This window comes from Suncus etruscus, chromosome 6 (genome assembly GCF_024139225.1).
Source record: "Suncus etruscus isolate mSunEtr1 chromosome 6, mSunEtr1.pri.cur, whole genome shotgun sequence".
Lineage (NCBI taxonomy): Eukaryota > Metazoa > Chordata > Mammalia > Eulipotyphla > Soricidae > Suncus > Suncus etruscus.
In genome coordinates this window covers 61,990,664-62,001,120 of record NC_064853.1, presented here as the reverse complement: position 1 = coordinate 62,001,120, position 10,457 = coordinate 61,990,664, and the positions used below count along the sequence as shown (strand labels likewise).

Genomic DNA, 10,457 nt, shown 5'->3' with positions numbered 1-10,457 from the left:
TTTTATATGTTCATTTCCTGCTTTTCTTTATCTTCTTTGGAGTATTACAAAATTCTTTATCCCCATTGTTACCTCTCTTCTAGTCACATTTCTTTAAATAACAGAAAACTATAAAATTTAAATAATAGTATTATCTACAGACACACAAGATAACTTAACCCATGAATATAATCATAAAAAATCAGTAAAATAGCTTTATGAAAATAAAATGTAATTACTCAACAAAATTACATAATGACCTCAGAAATTAACATTTATAAAAATACAGAAAAAATATTACTTAAAAGGATAACATGTCTGTCAGTAAATCTGTACATTTGTAATTATGTGAATTGTCTAAATAATCCAGTCAAAAATAACATAATAGCTGGATAAATGAAAACAAAAGCTTTGTATGTAATAGTCTTTAAAGAGCAGAAGCCATGACAGGCCACAGGTGATACAGTAGGCCTCTTACTTTAAATGAAAAGCTTTGTATGCAATAGTTTTGAAAGGACAGAAGCCATGACAGGCCATAGGTGCTACAGTAGGCCTCTTACAGGAAATGCAATCAGCTCTGCTATCAATAGATCACCACATTCAGCTTGACAGTTACTTATTACCTCCCACCCTCAGCCAAAATCCTACTTACAGCAGCCCTTATTTAGGTATAAATTTACTTTCCCCTGACCAATCACCTATTACCCTATAAGCAATTTTTAATTTGTAGTTAATCCCTTCAAGGGCCACTAAGTTCATTTGAAAATTTTCTAAATTGGGAATAAAAGTAAGAATGTAAATTGGACTGGGGTTGGGAACTATGCTTGGTTGACCCCAGAATGTTGGATTGTGGTTCTCAATAAATGCTCTTTGCTTGATTTCATCTTGAGTATTCTGGTTTGTGGTTGGACTAAGATACTTAGTCTAATATCTGGACCCAAGCCTAATATCAGATAAATATCAAATAAAAACAACGAGTTGATGAATAAAAACTTGTCAAAGAATATAGAAATGAGATCTGGTTTATATAACTAAATTTACCATGGACAGGGGATCGTGGAATGATTGATAGAAGATCTAAAGTGAATAGTGGAGCAAAGCAGACAGTTGGGACAGGGGGAAGTATTAGGATATTTTATGTACAAAACCCCATCACTAACACTATTCTAGACTATGGTGCTTCAAATATATATATCTGAATATTTATGTATATATATAAAATGCTCAAATTAAAAAATAGGCAAATGAAGTTTCAAATCAAGCAAAGGAAAGGACCAGAATTTTTATTGTTATTATTAGTATTTTTTAATTTTATTAAGGTATTGTGATTTACAAAATTATCCATAGCTGAGATTCAGGCATTAAGTATCCAAATAATTTCAACTTTCTCAGTCCAATGTCTCCAAATTTCCTCCTATATCCTAGGATGCCTTTAAAAAGAGATTTTTCCCCTTTATGTAAATTAGATGGTGATTACAAGATTGTTAATAATATAGGGGTTTGTTTTGTTTTATAGATAAAGAGTTGTTTATGATTGCTTTTTAGTCATACAACATACAATACCCTTTGCCAGTGCATAGTTTCTGAGACCAATATTCCCATTTTCCCTCCTGTTCTCATTATCTTAGTCTAGGTAGGCACTCCCCCTTCCCCCATTTTAGACACTGTGGTGTACAATATTGATACTGAGAGGTATCATATTTATTACTTTTCCTCCGTTCAGCACCCACTTTTTGTTCAAAGTGATCATTTCCAACTAGAATTGTCAAAGTGCTTGCTGCCTTCTCCATCCTAACAGCAGTCCTACTAATTTTCTCAAAATTTCTACCATGGACTGATCTTCCTAGGCTGTATTCTATTTTAACAGAAAATTTTTTTAAGCTTGGTTATTGTATTTTGGATTTTATCCTTTAAGATTTACTGGCCCTGTGATTTATTTATGGACATACACAACACCTCTAACTCCCTGACATATTCAAGGTTCCTGGCCTCTGTCCCTGTACCTTCCCATCCACCTCTCTTTAACTTTTTCCTCATTAACTTCATTCTTGTCCTTATTATGCCTAAATTGTGGGGTTAAATACTAGACAACTCTCCCTTTATAGTGTACATTACCTCACCCAGATACGTTGAACAGATAAATATGATCATATTTTTTATTTTCCTCTTTTTGACTTCTCTTAACATGATATCCTCTAGTTTTGTATGGATTTTAATGAATGAAATGATTTTATCATTAACTGCAGCTGCATAATATTTTATTATATTTTATCATATGTATGTATACATAAAGAAACTAATATATATCAAAGTTATATATAAAATATAATATAGTATATGTAATATACATATATGTCATATGTATATTATATCATATCCTCTCATCTTACCATAAACATCTTGGTTATTGCATAGCTTAATCTTTTACTATGTGCTAGAATTAGTAATGATGTTTAAATGAATATTTTAGGTTCCTGAGCATATATATATATATATATAAATGGGATTGTTGGTTTATAAAACAGTATTACTTTTCTCAGTAATACCTCTTTTTCATTTGAGTAGAATCAGATAACATTCCTATCAGCACTGGATAAGAGTTCTATTTTCAGCACATCCCCGTCAACACAATTTGTTCCAATTTTTCTAAATATGTGTCATTCTCACTGGTGGGAGATTAAATCTTATTGTCCTCTTTTTCTGGATTTCCCTGATAAGAAGTGATTGCCATCTATCTGTTTTCTTCAGAGTCATGAATATTAACTTTGTTTTCCATTTTTTATAAAGTTTCTTGATTTTTGTTGTTGCATTTTTTTCTAATAGTATATTTGTTTGCTAATATTAGTGTAATGTTAGCTTCAAAGAAGATGCTAAAAAGTATTCCTGTTTTTTTTTTTCCTTTCCCAGTTTCTCTGGAGGTAAGGAGTAAAAGTAGTAAGTCTTCTCTGAAGCTTTGATCTAAGTTACCAGTGAACCCATTTTTAACCAGGCTTTTGATTTTGGGGAGATGATCAATTACTCTTTCATTTTACATGCTTGTGATTAATCTGCTCATATATCTACATCCTTTACATAAAGTTTTGGGAGACTACATAGGATCAGTATGAATGCTTTAATGGTAAAAATAATAAACATTTACTCAAAACAAATAATGAGAAAATAGTTAATATTTCTTTCATTCTAAAGACAAATGAAGAAACACCCCCCCCAATAATATTGGTTTAGTTGAGAAAATAAGACCAAAAACTATCTGAGTTTATTTTGAGCTACAATTTCTGTACTGCCTGAGAAAATATCACTACAATGAAAGAACTGGAAAATATATTTTGAACTAAAAAATATATTCAAAACTTTACATCTGACAAAGCCTTGTAGTAATACACGAGCAGAGAAGCACATTTCTGTGTTGGTCTATGATTCCCAGGTTCTTCAATATTTTCTTGAATAAAGATATCAAATAATTAACATGCTCAGAGTTAGAACATAGAAAAGATTTTTAGAAAGAAGAGGAGAAGGAGAAGAAACATCCGTGTGGAGTAGAATTTAGCATAGGACTGTATAGAATAATTTATATGTGAGAAGCTTTAAATGAAAACCTAGTCTTTGTATAGGCTTTAAATATCTTTTAGCAAAGGATAAGAATTTTCAAAAGACAGCAATAATCATACAGAGTGGACTGGCTGGCTAGTCTGAGTCCTTTAGGCTAGGCCAGTTGCCTCAGGCATTGCCTAGTCTCCCAGTGAGCCTATACAAATGTTTGGGAAATGCTTAGAAATGCAGGATGGGGGAGTCAAAAATGCTCATCACTCCTGGTAAAGGAAAACCAGGCTTTCTTTTTCAATACCAAGAATATATACATAATTTACAAAGCTTACACACACACACACACACACACACACACACATACACACACACACACACACACTTAACAAACTTATCAAATATGGAGAGGAGTTGAAAAATATTTCTCGTAATATGAAATTCAAATGGCTGAGAGGCATATAAAAAGATTGTCATCACTGTTTATCAGTAAAATGCAGATAAAATTGGCAGGCATATAGCACTCCAAACCATAAGAATGGCATATGTAAAAAATGACAAAAACAATAAGTGTTGGGAGAATGTGAAAATAAAGGAACTTTCCTTCATTTTTATTACTCTCTTCTCTTTACTAGAGGGATGGGTGATATCTCCAAAATGGCCTTAGGACAAAGAAAAGACTGGGGTAAGAGCAGTTTTGAAAGGTTTATTTTTGGTATATCTTGAGACTATTCTGGCTCCTCCTTAGGTCATTCTCAATTTTTTTTTTTTTTTTTTTTTTGGTTTTTCGGTCACACCCAGCAACACTCAGGGGATACTTCTGGCTCTATGCTCAGAAGTCACTCCTGGCAGGTTTGAGGGACCATATAGGATGTTGGGATTTAAACCACAGTCCTTCTACATACAAGGGAAACGCCCTACGTTCATGCTATCTCTCTGGCCCCAGGTCATTCTCAATGGTTGTTTTTTTTTTTTTTTTCTGAGATAATTTTGGTAAGATTGCCTTGCCTTGTTCCTTTAACTGTGTGACATATATGAATTTCCTCCCTTGCAAAGAAGTTTCACTTCTAATTTTCTTTTTTTTTTTTTTTTGGTTTTCGGGTCACACCCGGCTGTGCTCAGGGGTTACTCCTGGCTGTCTGCTCAGAAATAACTCCTGGCAGGCACGGGGAACCATATGGGACACCAGGATTCAAACCAACCACCTTAGGTCCTGGATCAGCTGCTTGCAAGGCAAACGCTGCTGTGCTGTCTCTCCGGGCCCTCACTTCTAACTTTCAAATAATTTTTTGCCTTATTTATAAATCTGAGCATTTTATTATTTAATATTTCCATTCTGTTCTTTTTTTCTTTTCTTTTTTTTTTTTTTTTTTGGTTTTTGGGCCAAACCCAATGATGATCAGGGGTTACTCCTAGCAATATGCTCAGAAATTGCTCCTGGCTTTGGGAACAATATGGGACCACAGGGGATCAAACTGCTATCCATCCTAGGTTAGTACATGCAAGGGAAACTTCCTACCACCTACATCACCTCTCTGATCCCATAATAATATTTTTATTCTTTTTTTTTACTGTTTTTATTTTTATTATTTTTTAGTATTTTTTATTTATTTAAACATCTTGATTACAAATATGATTGTGATTAGGTTTCAATCATGTAAAGAACACCCCTCTTCACCAGAGCAACATTCCCACCACCAATGTCCCAAATCTCCCTCCATCCCACCCCACCCCCACCTGTACTCTAGACAGGCTTTCCAGTTCCCTCATTCATTCACATGATTATGGTAGTTCTCAGTGTAGTTATTTCTATAACTGCACTCACCATTCTTTGTGGTGAGCTTCATGAAGTGAGCTGGAAGTTCCAGCCCTCCTCTCATTGTCTCTGAGGATTGTTGCAAAGATGACTTTTATTTTTCTTAAAACCCATAGATGAGTGAGACTATTCTGCATCTATCTCTCTTTCTCTGACTTATTTCACTCAGCATAATAGACTTCATGTACATATATGTATAGGAAAATTTCATGATTTCATCTCTCCTGACGGCTCCATAATATTTCATGGTGTATATGTACCACAGTTTCTTTAGCCATTCGTCTGAGGATCTAGCTATACCACTCCTAGGAATATAGCCTAGGAACACAAGAATACAATATGAAAACCCCTTCCTCACACCTATGTTTATTGCAGCACTATTCACAATAGCCAGGCTCTGGAAATATTTTTATTCTTAAAAATATTGAAGATGGGGGCTGGAGAGATAGCATGGAGGTAAAGCGTTTGCCTTGCATGCAGAAAGTCAGTGGTTCCAATCCCGACATCCCATAAGGTCCCCTGAACCAAGGGGGATTTTTGAGCTCTGAGCCAGTAGTAATCTCCGGAGCGCCACCAGGTGTGACCTCCCCCACAAAAAATATTTAAGAACTTGAGACACTGACCAACAGAAAGAGCTCTTCCACCAACTCATATTTAAATACTCTTTACTTTTCATATTATCGCTGACAAATGCACCATTGCTGCTTCTGTTCCCTTCTCACTTTTATACATTAATGTATTAATTTTAATATAGAGATAATTCAAATATTTTTAGTAAACATAGGTGAGGTAATTTTGCCTGTAAGTAACTCGAGCAAAAGTTTGGTTGCTAGGCATAAAAGGAAGGAAAAAATTATCATAGTGCCTAAGGAGAGAGATTAAAGATTCTTGGGATGAATTGCTACATAACCTTAAAGACAACATCCATTAAAGTTATTGTGCTAGTAAACTCAGATTAATGGAAGGAATTTAACAGAAAGGAGGGGAGACAAGAAGAGAACTAGACCTATTGATTTTTTTTGCAAGATTGTAAATCTAGTGAAATACTGGAGATGAATGGTTCTAAATTTCCCATTTTTACTTAAGCAGCATCTCTACACATTCAATAGAATACCACTTTGTTTATCTTACCTAATCTCTGATTCCAAAATTTATAAATTTATTTCTCCTTATCAGATACCATTCATTTTAAATGAAATGTCAATTATTATAGCATCCTTCTAGTTTGCTAATTAAAGAGAGATCTGCTTTGAGAGAAAAAGCATATAACACCTATTTCCACAATGACATAGAAATGATTAGTTATGAAGCTGAAGCGTTCAATCTAAATTGTAGTTGCTTTAGAAAACATGCTGTACTCAGAATACTGCATAAACCAAATAGTTCATATATAAGATTTATCTTTATCTTAATTTTTCAATTGGATTCTCAAACAAAACGAGCACATTGCAATAATTTTCTAACTGAACTCTAAGATTTGTACCTAACATTCCTAGGGATAATTTCTTGAATTGAGGAAGAGCATTACTCTAAGAACCAGATGTTGTTTACTAATGGTATACCTAGAAATAAGGCAATATATATTTGCTTTTCATCTATTTGAAATACATTCAAGTCAAATTTTTTTATGAAAAATAAAAACTTTGGATCCTGATCAATAGCACAGATGATAGGGTGTTTGTTTTGCACTTTGCTTACGAGGGTTTAATCCCAGCCTTCCCATATGGTCCTTAAACCTGCCAAGAGTGATTTCTGAGTGCAGGCCAGGACTAACCCCTGAAAAGAGTCTCCAGTGGTGGCCACCAACTGAAAGAAACCAAGTAAACAAAAATACAAACCCTCCCCCCACAAAAATGTTCCATAGAACCAAAAAAATAGGATAGCGAATTAGGCACTTACCATATGTGCAGCCAACTCCAGTTCAATGTGCAACACCATACATATTCCATCAAGCAACACTAGGAATTCTCTAAATCTCTGAATTCTCAGGAATTCTTCTCTGAGCAGAGAAGCAGGAGCAATCCCTGAGTATAGCTAGATGTGAACCAAATATTTTTCCAGTCAAAAAATATTTTTTTGGAACTGGCACTATATCGCAGTGGTAGGGCGTTTGCCTTCCATGCGGCTGACCCAGGATGTACCTGTGTTCTGTCCTCGGCATCCCATATGGTCCTCCAAGCCAGAAGCGATTTCTGAACACATAGCCAGGAGTAACCCCTGAACATCACTGGGTGTGGCCAAAAAAACCAAAACATTTTTAAATATTTTCATTGCTCTGTTTAATCTAAAATTTTAATCTGATACGGAACCAATAGTGGTTTTGTATTGCTTTAATATTGTGTATTTAATTTCTTTCTTTTGGGCTACACCCGGTGACGCTCAGAGGTTACTCCTAGCTATGCTCTCATAAATCACTCCTGGCTTGGGGGACCATATGGGATGCAGGGCATGGAACTGTGGTCAGTCCTAGGTTAGCGCATGCAAGGCAAACACCCTGTCGCTTGCACCACACAACTCTGGCCTGTAGATATATTTTTTTATAAGTTTTGAAGGTAAAAATTGTAGTGTCGTATACTGTTAGCATAAAGTGGATTTCCCTGAACTGGTGGCTTTTGAGAATTATGTAAAATGTTTTTAAATATCTATTTACGAATTTTTTATTTTATTTTTAACTTTTTTCTACCTGAAACTACCTGTTGCAAGACACCTAGACAGACACAGAAGCACCAGGATACAGCTTTGTTAGGCTTGTAAAAATGGAATTGGAGGACTCCCTCCCTGCGAACAAAAGTAAATTGAAATACCCAAAGCCCTCAACAAGCAGGAGACAGGGTTAAAATGTATGAGGCATGAGTCATTCCTTTTTCACTGGTAGACCTGACACTTCCCATAAGGACTTTTTGGTCTCTATTTCATCTCTACAGAGCTTTTTTTTTTTTTTTTTTTTTTTTTTTTCTCCACAGAGCTTTAGATCCCCACATTCCATTCTCCTATGGATTATCCCTGCTACATAATTTTTCCTCTGATCAGGTTATTTCTGCACTTCTAAACACTATATGATGTATTAAAAAGAAAGAAGCAGCTCATCTTTACTTCTTTCTAGAGTTAGAAAAGTCCTGTTATATACTTAGTTCTATTCCTCCTTAATATTAATAATATAAACATCCTTTGACACAAAAAATATAATCACCCTAGTCTTTTTAAGTCTATGCTACTGAAAATACAGTATATTATTGAAATAGGATTTTAATTTCTATCATTTTAGAAAACTTTATGAAGATAAAACTAAGATGTAGACTCACAGATATTTAATTTTCTTTCTGAATTAATTAATCTCAAGAAGACCTAAGATGGTTTTATCTTTACTAAAAGATAAATACATTTTATTAAAAATCTATGTTAAATATCTTCATTCTCTGTTAAAGGTTAACTATTTAGTGCTCTCTTTGGCAGCACATATATTAAAATTGGAATGATACAGAGAAGATTAGCATGGCCTCTGAGCAAGGATAGCACACAAATTCGTGAAACGTTCCATAGTTTTTTAAAAGAAATAAAGTAAATTATTTAGAATTATACACACAAATTAAAATGTTCTGACAACAATGATACTACTCTTTAGTACTAAATCTATTTGATATTACCAATTTAAAAAAAATTTTAAAACCAAGAACATGACAAATAAATAGACATGAATTGTGCTTGTTAGTTTCATTAATTTAGTATATTTAAGTAAATTTCCCATTTTATATATCAAAGAATCATCTTAGTTTTCTTATCTACATTGTCAAGAATAATGCAAAGTCTTGAATTTTCCCTACTTGTAGCTGAACAAGACAACCTGCCAAAGTTTCAGAAGCAAAGCAGACTGAAGAAATAAGATTTTAGGTTTAGTGCTTTATTTTTTTATAGCACAACTAATATCAGAAGCTGTAAAACATTTTCATCCTTTCCTACAAAGATCTCAGTAACAACACAAATGAGTACAGTTAGATATGACACTATTCTCAGTGAGCTGAATTACAGATGAATATTGGCCATGAGAAAGCAAAATTTTTACAGTAAGCAATACTATATTTGACTTGTACTCCAGAAAAAATAAATTAAAAACACTACTTTTGTTGTCATTCTGAGCTAGAAATATCACTGACATTTGTTTTAGATTGAGGCACTATCTATGTTTTCCCAGAGATATGTAAACAAACCTTCTACTTGCTCTGGAAGATGGCATGATATGTGTAAGATGACACCCAGATATTAACGCAAAATGAAGGTGTTCCCCAATTTCCTCTTTCCTTTTTACCTAGCTCTTTGATATGTAAAAGCCCACCTGGATTACCTGACCTCCCTCCTGGTGAATGGGTATTTGTTTAATTAAAAAAAAAAAAGGCATTTCTAGCTTGGCACTCTTAGAGTTACACTAGGAGAAAGACTACTGACTCCATGATACTTTCCTGACTGGCTTGGTTTATTAATTCTTTGCCAGCTCCTACCTTAATCAGACCTATCTGTCTAGGGATAGAAATATGGTGTATGGTGTGTTCTCACAATATTGGAATTTATTTTATAATCATGTACTTTCCAAAACTTTTATTATACAGTCATGATTAGAAAAAAATTACAAAATATATGGAAGTTAATGGTGATTCACTCACAAATGATGCAGAGATACGAGTACCATGAAGAAATGTTATCTGATATTATTTACTTCAAAATTGTTGACAGGTATTAAATATAGCTATTTAAAAATATACTAGTGCTTATAATAAATGGCTATGTATAGTAGAATTTAACAATTGAGCAATTGATTTGAAATTTCTGTAAAAGAATGAATTATTTATTAATTTCTAATAGTATTGTGCCAATACATTAGCAAATTTGAACTTTTATTTTTTACTCAGGAGTGTAAACTTTCCATGATTTTCAGGTGAAGTTTTTATCTTCATAGAGCCTTGTGAGCAAGCCAAGATATGCTGGTCTTGCATTATTGTAGTGACAATAATGTACAATAGAAAATAAAACTCCAATACTCATTTATCATTTATGATGACAGATTGAGAGCAGCTGCAAGCACAAAGCTGACAGTTCTGCCTAGAATGATGTACAGCACAAACCAAAAAGA

At 33.8% G+C, this 10,457-nt stretch overlaps 1 non-coding gene across 1 annotated transcript; it reads left to right on the top strand.

Annotated features, from left to right (window-relative positions):
- Positions 1-8,772: 8,772 nt before the first annotated feature.
- On the top strand, positions 8,773-8,879 carry LOC126013093 (U6 spliceosomal RNA). Its single transcript, XR_007497426.1, has one exon. It is a non-coding gene; the product is annotated as a U6 spliceosomal RNA (small nuclear RNA).
- The last annotated feature ends 1,578 nt before the right edge of the window (positions 8,880-10,457 follow it).